The sequence below is a fragment of the Lonchura striata genome, chromosome 2, assembly GCF_050655825.1.
Source record: "Lonchura striata isolate lonStrDom1 chromosome 2, ASM5065582v1, whole genome shotgun sequence".
NCBI lineage: Eukaryota > Metazoa > Chordata > Aves > Passeriformes > Estrildidae > Lonchura > Lonchura striata.
The window spans coordinates 12,621,892-12,634,641 of NC_140704.1; the positions used below are offsets into that span (position 1 = coordinate 12,621,892).

At 34.5% G+C, this 12,750-nt stretch overlaps 2 long non-coding RNA genes across 2 annotated transcripts in view; one reads left to right on the top strand and one right to left on the bottom strand.

The window, feature by feature from the left end:
• Window positions 1–12,750, bottom strand: part of LOC110477293 (uncharacterized) — a 142,200-nt gene that overhangs the window by 120,457 nt on the left and 8,993 nt on the right. The window contains exon 3 of the long non-coding RNA XR_002466567.3: window positions 10,613–10,739. This is a non-coding gene — a long non-coding RNA (uncharacterized LOC110477293). The remainder of the gene's footprint in view (window positions 1–10,612; window positions 10,740–12,750) is intronic.
• Window positions 1–12,750, top strand: part of LOC110477337 (uncharacterized) — a 239,576-nt gene that overhangs the window by 92,763 nt on the left and 134,063 nt on the right. The window lies entirely within an intron of this gene.

The following is a 12,750-nucleotide window of genomic DNA, read 5'->3' on the forward strand; positions in this document are numbered from 1 at the left end:
ACTACTACTACTACTGTTATGTTGACACAAAAACTTCATAATTGATTTTTTATTTCTACATCATCTGAAAGAAGTGATGAAATAACCTAAAGATTTAACTAAATTCTGTCAGTGCGTATAGACACTGATAAGCATGGAGATCCTGGTTACCTCAGAAAACATTAAATACAAGAACAGTTTCAAAATAATTTAGGAACTGATAGATATTCAGCTGACATGGATGTATCTCCTTGTTTTATTGCTGTTTTTTAATGCTCAAGAATTGACAGTAAGCATGAATCAGAATTGTACACCTGGAAGTGCAGCAATCACCTGCTGAGCAGCAAGTGATCTTATCAGAAAGGTTCATTTTCAAAATACTATATGGAAAAAAACTGGACAGGTCACAGAGTTCACTCAAAATTCAGGAGTACTACCACCAGAACAGGTTAAACAAAATGTAAAATGCTGTTGATTGCATAACCCCAGAACCTTTCCATCACACCTTTGTCTCAAGTTGTTCATCTGCCTCTCACACTGAATGTGTCACAGTTGTAAATGAATCAGGGACAAAGGGCCAAGAGAAGCAGGATCAGGTGTGTGGCTACAATAACAGCAACAGCAATTTACTTCATAGCTCCTAAAATATAGCAAATTGGAAATGAAAATGTTGGATTTTTCAGAGGCTTAGCACTTTAAAATGTACTCTTCAGTAAAAGTCCATGGCTAAGAATTTACCATATCAGGATAGTTCCATGATGCAATCTCATCACTACACGATGAAATACACATGTTCAATGAAGTAGAGGAGAAAAGCATTTTCCACTCAAAACCAGTGGTAAAACTGGTTTTTTACCACTCCTGATGAAGACCAAGGAGGAGAATTTTCTATACATTCTCTGTCTGTGCAAGTCAAAGATGACTTAGGTCCTTTAGGCTTTAAAGCACGCATCAGCATTTTCAACTGTTTATACAGTATCAGAAGTTATGACATGATAAAAAAAAATCTGGGATTTATTTCTCAAATTTATTCCAGATTCTTGTGGTTTTAATTTACTTCAGTGTAGATTCTGAGTTAATAATTTGCCTATAATATCAGGCATCTGTGGACTAAGACCCTGGGTCCATCTATTTGAATCATAGAACATCTAAGAGAAGTCACTGGTGCTTGCTACAGAGCAGGAAGGAATTTGGCTATTTTATCCTCAGGTAACCCACACCTTAGATCTAAGGGAACAGTTGAAGACACGTATGACACAGTCTGTAGCCAATTTCATTTTCTCACTGGAGCAACACAGGAACAACCTTAGGACTCCTTTAACTCAGGAAGATCCTTAAACCTCTGATCTTCAATATCAGGATGCAAAATCTGAGAAATGTATTTTAGCCACTGTAAACAGTTTGTCTATTTACTTCCTGCCCTTTCATTTTAGGAAGAAAAAAGAGGAATACAGGGACAAATTAGTGCTTTAAGTTTAGTTTCTACTCCTAAAAGCAGTTTTTCTCATAGGATCTGGTCACTGCTTAATAATTCTGACTGATTTACCCATTAACTTCATTATAAACATTAGCTTTGTTTTGCTAACAATAAAAAAAGGAAAATACACTTTATTGAAATCATTGATGAATAAAGTTAGGTTTTCTGTTTGACCAGCTAGGTTTCCATAATTTTTATTACATTTGACTGAAAGCAACATTCATTTTAAAGGAGACTGTAATGCCATTTGTAAGTAAAGCTTTTACAGCAATTTACAGGCAAATTTCAAAACACAATTGATCTCTACTTAGCTGTAGTCTGGAATGAATAAAGAGTTTTCATTTCTCTTTGGATCCATAAGTGGTCTCATAAAATATTGGCAGAAGTAGTTTCATTCATACAATATTCTTAATCACTAGAGAAAAAGGGATTTTCTGCTTCTCACTCTTGTTAGGAATTGGCAATATTACAAGCCAGAGTGATGATAGGGGCAATCAAAGATAAAGTAGTTGCCTAATTGAAAGAAATTTTTATGCTCTCTCCAAAATCAGTAAACTGGTGAGTCTGACCTCCACTTTTTAATCTTGGCTCTCAGGAAACATTCTGTTCTAGATGAAAAGTAGATTGGTCAATCTCTCCTGGCAAGAAAATTGGAAATGACTGAGCTGTAGAAAGAAATATCCTGGTCCAATTGACATATACTCAGATAACATTTAAATCAGCTTGAATGAAATTACCATCCTGCATAGCCTTTATGGGCTGCATGAGTTCTGCTTAGTACTTTATAGCACCATACAATCACCCAATCAATGTCAATGAGACTCAGACTTGTTCCAGTGGCAAGTTTTGCAGACCATGTAATTTTGACAGATCCAAAAGGGAAAAAAAAATCATGCTCCGTGTCTGACCTATTGCCTAAATTCTATTGTTCTAGGCATGAGCCTCCAATTCAATAAACAACTCCGTGTATTTAGAACAGTTTCAACACATGCACAGAGTCCAACACTTCTGGGACAGACTCTCTTTGTGTGAACAATAGGATTTGTCTGCAGACACAACAGTCATTCATCCAGAGAATCATTAAATCATGAGACAGAGCAGTAGTGCAGCACATTTTTGTAAAAGGTGGTGGCTTCCTACCAAAATCAGTAGGACAGTGGATCTGGATTTGTAATTGTGGTTTTCAAAATGATTAAGTTGGCTCTTCCTAATGGAGAAAGTTTGCCTGTGGAAAACAAGTCATCAATGGAACAGTCCATTGTGTAATCTGGCTTTTTTCTCAGATACATGATGGTAATTTCCTACAGTGCACTTAGGATGCTGAATGGCAAAACTGAGCTGTAATATCCATGCACAGGGCTTAACAAGGAATGTACTGCAGGCTGACAAGGCTGATTATGACAATCATCACAAGAAGAAAATGATGACCAAATCAAGAGCAGGTTTCCCAACACTACTTCAAATTTATGTTGTCAAGATGAGAATATTCAATAACATTTTTGCTATTCAAGGCAGTTCTGTAGCAAACACTTTCCATCTGCATACTGAAAGCAGGTAAGATCTCTTTTAAGGCAGGGTATGAATAAAAAGGAAGCAACTGTTAGACTAATCTGAGGGTTCCACTTTAAGGAAACCAGAAAATGAAAACAGAAATGAAGGCCAGAATCTGTTTTGTGTTGTTACCCTCTATGACAGTGATTAACACTCTAAAACATGTTAGATGGGAATCTGAGAAGTGCAAAGCTGTTAAAAGCCTCCATTTGCAACCACTAATTTTCAGCAGTTACAATGGTTCATAACATTATACATTATTACACTATATATATATATTATAAATATTTTTTAAAGCTTAGCATATTATCTGGGAGTGCATACAAAATATTTAAGATTTAAAATGCAATAATAAAAATAAAATGTTCCATAACTAAAAAACAAGAACATATATTAGTAAAAATATGATAAGGAAACAGTGGTCTATTGCACTTTGCAAAGAAAGATATCTAATTCTAAGGATCAAAGAGAGCATTATGAAGTGAGAACCTAATTCAGGAAGAAGCTGGGATTTGCAGAAACATTTGTGTATTCAAAGAACTATTAAAGCTTCTTTGTAGAAGCAACAGATAATTATTCAAATACATCATAAGGCTGACTTAACACAGTTTAACCAGAAAACAGTACATGAAAAAAGTCAGGGAGCACTCTGAGACTTTTGATTTGTGTAGTGCCTGCCTCTGTGCTTATGATCACTGAGAAATATCAGAATTGACAAATCACTTACAGTTTGATTGGAAATTATTTGTTAATAAATTTGGGGAAAATCTAAAATATTTTGGAAAGCATATTTAAAAGGAACAAAGTAAGGTAGTTGATTTATTCTAGGTGAATTTTATACATGTTGTAAACCACAGATGATTCATAATTCAAAAGATGAAACTATATCAGATATAATTTTTTTATTAAATAGCAATATCCAGGAAAGTTTGCTGTCTTCAGCATGGTTCCTTGAACATAAATTATAATTTTCCTTTAACTATGCAATAAAAATTCCTACGTGAGAAACTACAGCCACTAGTTTACTATTACCTTCACATTAAAAAAGGATAAAGCTTTTGCCATATTTATTGTATTTCGGAGACCTCCTTTGAACAGTTTTCCTCTGGTTTTATTCCCATCTAACTCTGGTCATGTAGGTTCACTTAAAAACTTGACCTTAACTCATAGCAATCAGCTGTGAAGATTCCAAACTGCCCTGGAAGACACTGTTGTTTAGTTTACTTGAGAGAAAGAATTGGAAGACAAAAATCCTTTTAGAGTATATGGCGATTATATCTCTATTTGAAGGTACTTATTATACATTTTTAACACTGATTGTATCATTTAATATCCCAGTTCTCAAGTTAAATAGTAAACTATTGCAAGATCTATTTTTAGAAATATAATTGGTATATTCTGGCAAAAGAAATGTAACAGATGATCATTTGCAAAAAAAAAAGGCAAAACAGAATTAAATGTTCTCTACTGGTTAAGAGAAGCTCTCTTTTTCTAATTTTATCCTAAATTTCTATTTATTTGATTTTAAAAAAATAAACCAGCAACAACCTGTTATTACTCTTTTAGTGCTGTATAGCTTTTATTTTCTCACAGTGTTCTGGTCACTTAAAATCTTCTTCCACCTTTACTAGACCTACAGAAGCTTCCTTCCTTATTCCTCAAGTTTCTGTGTTTACACTTTCACGAGGAGAGCTAAACTAACTTCTTAAATCAAATTTAAAGCACATACCATAACATATTCAGAACAGAATGTAACAGCTTGAACCAAACATATTAGTGTCTTATGCAAAAATGTGGGTATTTAACTTACAATCTGCAAAAGTTTTATACTATATTTCATTACTCTGCACAGCGAGTATTGCTGAAATCCTAGGTTTGAGCTACAAACAATGAGAAACAAGTTCCAAAATTTACTGGACAAGTCTTTCCAGAAAGTCAGCAGTTCTGAATATATTCTTATTACTGGAGAAAATTAAGGAATAAGCCAGAAGGTCAAAAAAATAGTCTCTTCAGTATATAAATTGTAATAAATTAGTTATAATATTAGCTACAAATAGCTACTGTAAATTAACTCCAGAGATACATCTGAAGCCCATCAAAATTTTAATTTTTTTCCTGGTACCTTGGGCAGTTTTGTAAGATGCCACCATTATTAGGCAGTTCAGAAATAAGATAACGAGTAGTTATGTGAGAAGGTAATGAGAAGGTAGTGAGGCTTCTAATAATGAAACAAAAGGAGCCAGGAAATGCAATATTGCCAAAAATTCCATAGTCTATGCTTCTTAAGCAACACATGGTTGTGCTGTTAACTGTTGGTTACAGTATTTTATTTATAGCCAGTCATCAGCTGGTTTTGGAGGCAAAAACAGACAGTTCATCTGGCTTCAGTGCAAACCATATAGAAAAAGGCAATTTCACTAGACTAAGGAGCAGAGCATGAAATGTGGAGGAGTGAGGAAAGAAGGCTCTTGCCCTAATCTCTACCCAGATTGGTCACAAGTTTAATTCCAGATGTATCTCCAAAGATTCCCAAAGCTTTTGATGGGTATATTTCTCTCTTTCTTTCCAAAAGAATTGATATAAAGACATTTCATCTATACTGTATAGGACTGGAGGTTTGCATTTCAAAGATATTTTGACCTGAATTTGATTCATCAGGGCCCAAAGAAAAAATAAATCCAGAAAAAAACCAACCAACCAACCAACCAAACAAACCCCAAAAAAAACCAAGCAACAAAACCAAACCAATCCAAAACACCAAGCAACAAAACCAAACTAATCGAAAAAGAAATCCCATTACTGTGCTGGTTTATGGCAAAGAAATTAGTCCTAGAAATTACATTTACAAAGTGGTTCTGCCCTGTCACAGTCAGACTGGATTATTGTCTTTTTGCATGGTGTATTTGGAGAGTGAATTGCAGTGTTACTGGAAAATGACAAAGGAGCTATTATTTAGGAACAATGCTGTTGTTGATAAGATTAATGTTATTATTTATATTACTATCATATCCTCCCAAACATTACCTTGTCCTTATTGCTTTGTTTTTCCTATAATTTTCCCACAGATTTGATAGCACTAATAAGGGTGGGGAGGGGGAGAGGGATGTTAAGATAGAATTAATTAATCAAGTTCTTTTGTATAGCCCATGTTGTGACCGGGCAAATGTGGCTGTTCAGATTGATGAGGACTGCCTGGACTTTCAGAGATTTCAGGCACTTTAGTTCAATCTACAACTGGAGTTTGCATCCTGATTTAATGATGCTTTTTTCAGTTTTATCTTAAATATTCACCCAAAAAGTCCATTAACCAAATGGAACAGTGAGGCAGATAAGAAAATGGGTAATATGTGCACATATGTAGTCTGTAGACATAATTTTAAGCCATTACCATTTCACTTATACCCAAAGGATAAGAATCATAGTACAGGACAGAATCATAGTAATACTTGTAATTTACTTTTATTGCTTCACAGCTCAGGGAATAAGATTCCTTCTATTTTATGAAGCTTCTGCAAATATTCTCCTTCACTTGATAAGACTAGATTAAGAAAACCTTGTTCTGTCTTCTGGCATATTTTTAAGTTTTCGGCCTCCTTTTCCAGGTGATTTTCTAAATCTTAACAGGGGAACCTCCAAAATCTTAACTGGCAAATACGTAATTAAATGTTTTCTAATAGCACTATTCTTTTTTCTTAGACATCTAATTTTAGAGTGAGTACACTTCTTTTTCTTGTTCTTTAGATTATCCTTTGGGACTTTTAGTCCAAATTAGAGATTAAAGCCCCCACTCTTTAGGAAAAGTTTGCCATTTAAAGAAAGATAAATGCAGAGAATTAATTTCCTTAGTTTATTAATTTTCTCAGCCTTCAGAAGAATTTTTTTTTTAATCCAAGCTAGTCACCAAAGCTATGGTTACAGAAAATGGAAGCATAAATAGAAGTTTCAAAGAGCAGATTGCCACAAGTGTATAGAAATAGGATTAATGCTTTACTCAAGGTGCTGTTCTCTACTAACTGCAAACAAAGAAACAGTGTGTTAAAACCTAATTCCTACGTGTGAAATTTTCTGTCACAATTTACATTTCATTTGGAGAAAAAAACAGCAGCAACAACAATGGTTTGACTTTCTGATGTTCTATTTCATAATTTTTAAAGCAAAAATTCTGTGCTTTTCAGATTTTATCCTCAAGGAAAAAAAAAAAAAAACCAAAACAAAACAAACACCAAACCCCAAAAGATGTGATTGCAAGATATCACTACTGCAGTATGGGTCATCCTTTATTTGCATATTTGCAGAAAGAATTTTAGTGAAGTGAATAGAAAGTGGCAAGTAAATTTTGAGATTTCTCTGCTAAGCTGCTAACATTTTGCTAGAGTTTTTTCTTTTGATTGAGATAGATAAAATCTTTAGAGTGTATCTAATGGATAACTGTACTGATGTTCCCAGGGGATTGTTAACTTTAAGACAGCACAAAGCACCACCACTGCTTAATTGGAACAGTATTAGCAAACACTGAATTTAATTGGGAAGCATTGGCCTGGAGCAAAGAGGTTATCTAGTGTTTGCCCAGGTGTTTTAATCAGGGTTCTGGTTGTGATACAGAAATAAAAGATTCAAAGAGAAATCTAAGTTGTATAAAATTTTTATTCTTGGTTCAAACTATTCAGTTTTTTATTTTTTGCTTCTTTGGGTATGGGGGTGCTGAAATGTTACTTTGGAGGTAGTTGACTGGATGCATATGTATACTTAATACTGTTATTCAGAATAGTCATTAAAAGCAATTAGGGACCACCTTTCTAATTTTACTCTTGTGTATTCTTTCTTGCTTCATGAGTAAATTGAAATTTCAGGCATTAATTAAATATTAATTAATATTAAATTAAATATATTAAATTAGTAGATAAGATAAATATAATCTACCAGCTGTGGCTATAGTAGTATCTTGGTGGTTGGCTTTTTAGTGGTAAAACTGTGAATTTCAATGGCAGAAAAGAGAATTTGTCCATTTTTTATCTTACTTACTCATAAAAATAGAAGTGTAAACTTGTGCTACAGCACAATGCATAAAGTGAATTTATCTTGTCAGAACTAAACAGGCATTCACAGAATCAAAGCTCAATACATTGTAGTATCAGTCAGAGATGGGAGAACGTCCTCCTGGAAGTCATGCACAAGTTACTAAGATTGAGTATGTTTGTTACACATTGAATTGCTTTACTTATTTTATTTAAAATATCTGAATATCTAACATAGCTTAGTCCCTAGAGCCACAAAAATAATCTGCTCCTCTCTGCAAGAAGCTTATTTGGAGCTTAAAAACTTCTCCTGTGACAAGTCCCCTGATGACATGGTGTCTCTATCTGAGAAAGTCCAGTGCTTTTGCGTCCCAGATAAATATGATGAATACTGGGAGGTTCTGCAATACTGTTGAAAGAAGAAAGGGTAACAATGGTACATTAGATTTTGCCATGTAGCATCCCTCTCATTTTGTTCTGTTTATAGAACTAATTTTCTACCAATATTTTAGCAAGTGGACTAAAGGATTCAGATGCATGTTCCTCTCAGGTTATTTGCAAGTAGCTGATCTGTGCTGTTGCAACTGAGTTCAAGAGCTGAGTTTTGGAACGTGCTTTTCGTTTCTCTCCCAACAATGTTCATAAAGCTTCACAAAATTGTTCCTGATTTGCATTACTATAACATAAATGAGAATTTCAAGTGCTCTGAGCTGTCTTTGCTGTACTTGCTGAGAACATAATTTCTTCTTTGCCAAAAAAACTCCAGAAGAAACAATGGAATAGATTTTCAATTCATAATGTTTTTTGCTGATTTTTCTCTCCTTGCTTCTCTCTAATTTATATCCTCTGTCTGTCTCAGGGTGCTTACATAACTCACAGGACATACTGGAGGGATTTACAGTTTGCTTAAAGATTACTGTTTAAGCTGTTGCTTTCAAGTTTTATTAATAATGTATTATGTTTTCCATTATGATCTACATTTCTTTTGTGGACCCTGCTGAAAGTACATTTGGAAGGGAGAAAAAACTTGTTAAAATACAATGGAAAAAATTTCTTTGCAAGTGATGGTGTATAAGTTTATTGCCAAAACAAAAATTATCAATCTGCAAGTTCTCATGTAAATCTAGTTATTTGTACTATAGAAAGGTTTAGGATAAACATATTAATGACTGTAAAGTAAACATAGCTTGTGCAAAGTTAAAATACAGGAATTTTTCTTGTTGTTGCCAGCAATTCCATGCTGCTCTGAACCATGAAGCAGAAGTAGGAAAATAAGCACATATCCCTCACATAATGTTAATCGGACTTTTGGGTGAAAGACAAAGAATTTACAGCATTTCTACTTCAGTTTTAATAAATAACCAACATACCTCAGCTTCTCAGTCCTCTATGGTATGTTCACTCTTTGTGAGCACAGAGTAAATGACTTCATTTTTATTTGTCCTTGGTGCTAAATCACAGAGAGGATTGCAAAGGTGCAGTGGGGGTGGGGGGTCAGAATCGTCTTGTTAATGGAAACAGCAAAGAGCTGGAGGCCAATAAAGCCTCAACTCTGCGTGACTGGGGTCAAGTCACCTGCTGCCTTTTTCATCATCCTTTGACACTGCTCAGAAGAAGTAGACTAACAGCTGAATCTTACTGAAAATGCAAACCTATTTTTGAACAAGGCTTTAATAGCAAGCAAAAAAAATTAACCAATCTTTTAGGAAATTTCATGCCAGCTATGATGCATTTACACAAAGTAGGAGAATCCCAGATGATAAGATTGTCTGCCAAAATTAGAAAAAAAGAAATGGTGAATTTGATGCACTTCTTCAGTTCTGCTGTCCTTTTAAAAGTCCAAATTTGGTGTACCTGGATTTCTAGTGGGTGATTTGCCTTCGTAAAAACAACAATTAAGTGTCTTTCAGCTCCTATTTAGGGTAGAACATGTGTTGTGCTTTTCTGACATTGCCAAAGTACCATAATTATGACTGTGAAATTATTTTGACACTTTTAAAATATGAGACATCTAGTAGGAAGTGAATTTATTAGCTGTGCTATATGAAGTGTGCTAAAAGGAAAAATACAGCTGATATTATAGATTTGTCAGGAGGGAAGAGCTCGGTGACACAGAGATTATACGGCTGCTGTTGGTCAACAAGGAGAGAGCTTAAATGCCAAACAGAACGATTTGTTTACATGTTTTTATTTGGTTGATTTGTTGATTAATTCCCTAAATTCAGTGTACACCTGAGGGCTGTGGGAATTGTGTTAGTTGTGTCAAACAGGGCTGGTGGGACTTCCAGCCTGGACAAAGCTGCCTGCCTGTGGCAGAGCCGTGCTGCGTGAGGAAGTGCACTTTGGTTTTCCTACAGCCAGGGCATCCTGCTCTTCTGCATGGTAAACGGGAAGATTTCTATGCTAAAACTGACAGGCACTTCCAGTTCTTCTACACGATGCTACCCAGCCTCTTCTTCTCTTGTAAAATCCTTACAGATATGTGGAAGAAGCATCAAGGATTAATTTTGTCCTTTTCATTCTTATCCTGCCACTGTGCCAATCAAGCCTGCATGTTTGATAGCATTTTTATTATTATTTAATTACTTACTGTTTTTTGTTCTTCTCATTGTTATTGCCATCGTTCCCGCTCTACAAATATTTTAATTTACATCAGTTAATTTCTGGTTCACTTTTCACACGGCATAGAAAAACAGATGTCCAAAACTGTTTACGGCCTAGAGACAGAGAAAGAAAAAATGAGAATTGGTTGGTTGGTTGGTTGGGGTTTTTTTATGTGAATAGGTAGCAGGGACCAGAAAAGAGCAGATATGCAGAAAGAACCAGTTTGTACTGAGGAACATTAAAAAGACAGTTGAAATTTCAGGATTGTTAAATTTGGATTAATTCTCATCTGGTCTTCTGGATTGAATAATCTTTTTGTGTCTTGAGTCCATTAGGTGGACAGCTCCCAGTTCCTTTCAAATTCCTGTTCATGCACTCTAATACTGTTTCACAATGTGAATCAAAGCAACAATGAAAAAAATGGGGGAGAGAAATGATTTGTACATTTAGAAAATAGGACATAGAATTAAAGTCTTTGTCTCACTCTCTCTAGAACTCTTTTACCAGGATTAATTTTGAGTCTAAAATGATTTAATACTAGTAAAAAAATTCACACAAAAAAGCATACTTATCTGGCAGTGCAGCAAATATACTGAAAGATACTCCAGTATATAAATTTAAGGAAGGGAAAAAGTGTTTTGCATAATTATCAGGGAAGAATATAGGCCCAATCAATCCTGGTTTCCACTCCTGCTAAACAAAACTGTCCACTTTTAAAAAGGTGAAAGAAATATCCCCAAAGATGATGATCCTAGTTTGCATGTTTTGAGGTTTATTAAAGGACTGAATTCTTATAAATAATCATTATTTGTTATATCATTTTGTTTTCTTTTTTGTTGATGCTCACACTTTTATGAATACATACAATATTTCTGTTTCACTGCTGTAGTCTGAAAATTTGGGCAGCTAGACAACTGTTTTCAGTATTTTCTTTGGCTATCTGGAGTTAAAGTATTTTCCTGTGAACTAACACTGCCCCACAAAATTCAATCACACTGCACCTGTTAACAATTTTGCCTCAAAATAAGCTTTTAATTTTAGTTAAAATTTTTCCCCCAAAATGGCTTATAAAGCTTTATTCTGCATGAATACACTCAAAATTTTAAGCAAGTAAGATTAAGAAAACTGTTTGGAATCTGGTGAAAGAGAAGAACAAGGACTGAGAAAAATGCAAATTTCCCTGACACTAGGGAGTGCCTCCCTATAGCACATCCAGCAATAGCACATCTAAAATATTTTATGAAACTTTATCCAAAGCAGAAAAAAATCCCTCCTAATTCCAGTGGTATTGAATCTTTATTTTTTTTAAAATGTGAGGTACCAAAAAAATATCATCAGACATGACAATAAATAGATTTATTTCACCAGTGTAACAAACTATGGGTATATTATGGCTGTACCACAAGATTTTCATTCACTTTTAGTGAAGAAATATAGTACTGTGAATTTTTGTCATCAGTCAAAATCTACCAGTTGGCTGCGGATGGTAGGAGTAAAAAGATTTAAATGAAACAAGAACTCAAAATCAGGAGCAGGAGCACAGTTGAACTGATGGGAGCTGTTAGAAAACCTGTTTCTCAAATAATTTGAGTTTTATGGTTCTGAAATATATGTCAACATAGGCATTTACATAAACACTCATTGACACTTAAAGGAATGTTCTCTAAACTAACTGGCCCAATATTATTGTCACTCTGTTGAAGAAAGAAAAGGGGAGCAGTGGAGCAGTGGAGGTGCTGTTTTTTTCAACTTTGAGTTACTACAAAAGGTGGATTTTGTTTTTCTAATCTAAACTAATATTGTGATACCTTTATTGTACTTCAGTCAAACTTCTTGTAAAACCCATGACTACAGAAATTCCAAGGTAGGCAACAAAAGCAGTACAAGATGTAGTAAATCCTCTCCTTCTTAGCAATACTCTAAGCTCTGTCTATTGTAAAAATGAAAGTGTGGAACAGAATACACACACCATCTACAATACATCAAATGTGAAGAAATGAAACCTTATCTAAATTTCTGAGCAGGACTATCAGATGATAATCCTTGCTTCAAAAAGGAAAAGAAAACAAGAATCTGGTCCTTAAATCTTAGTCAAACTGAAGGGGATTGCAGTGTAACAAAACC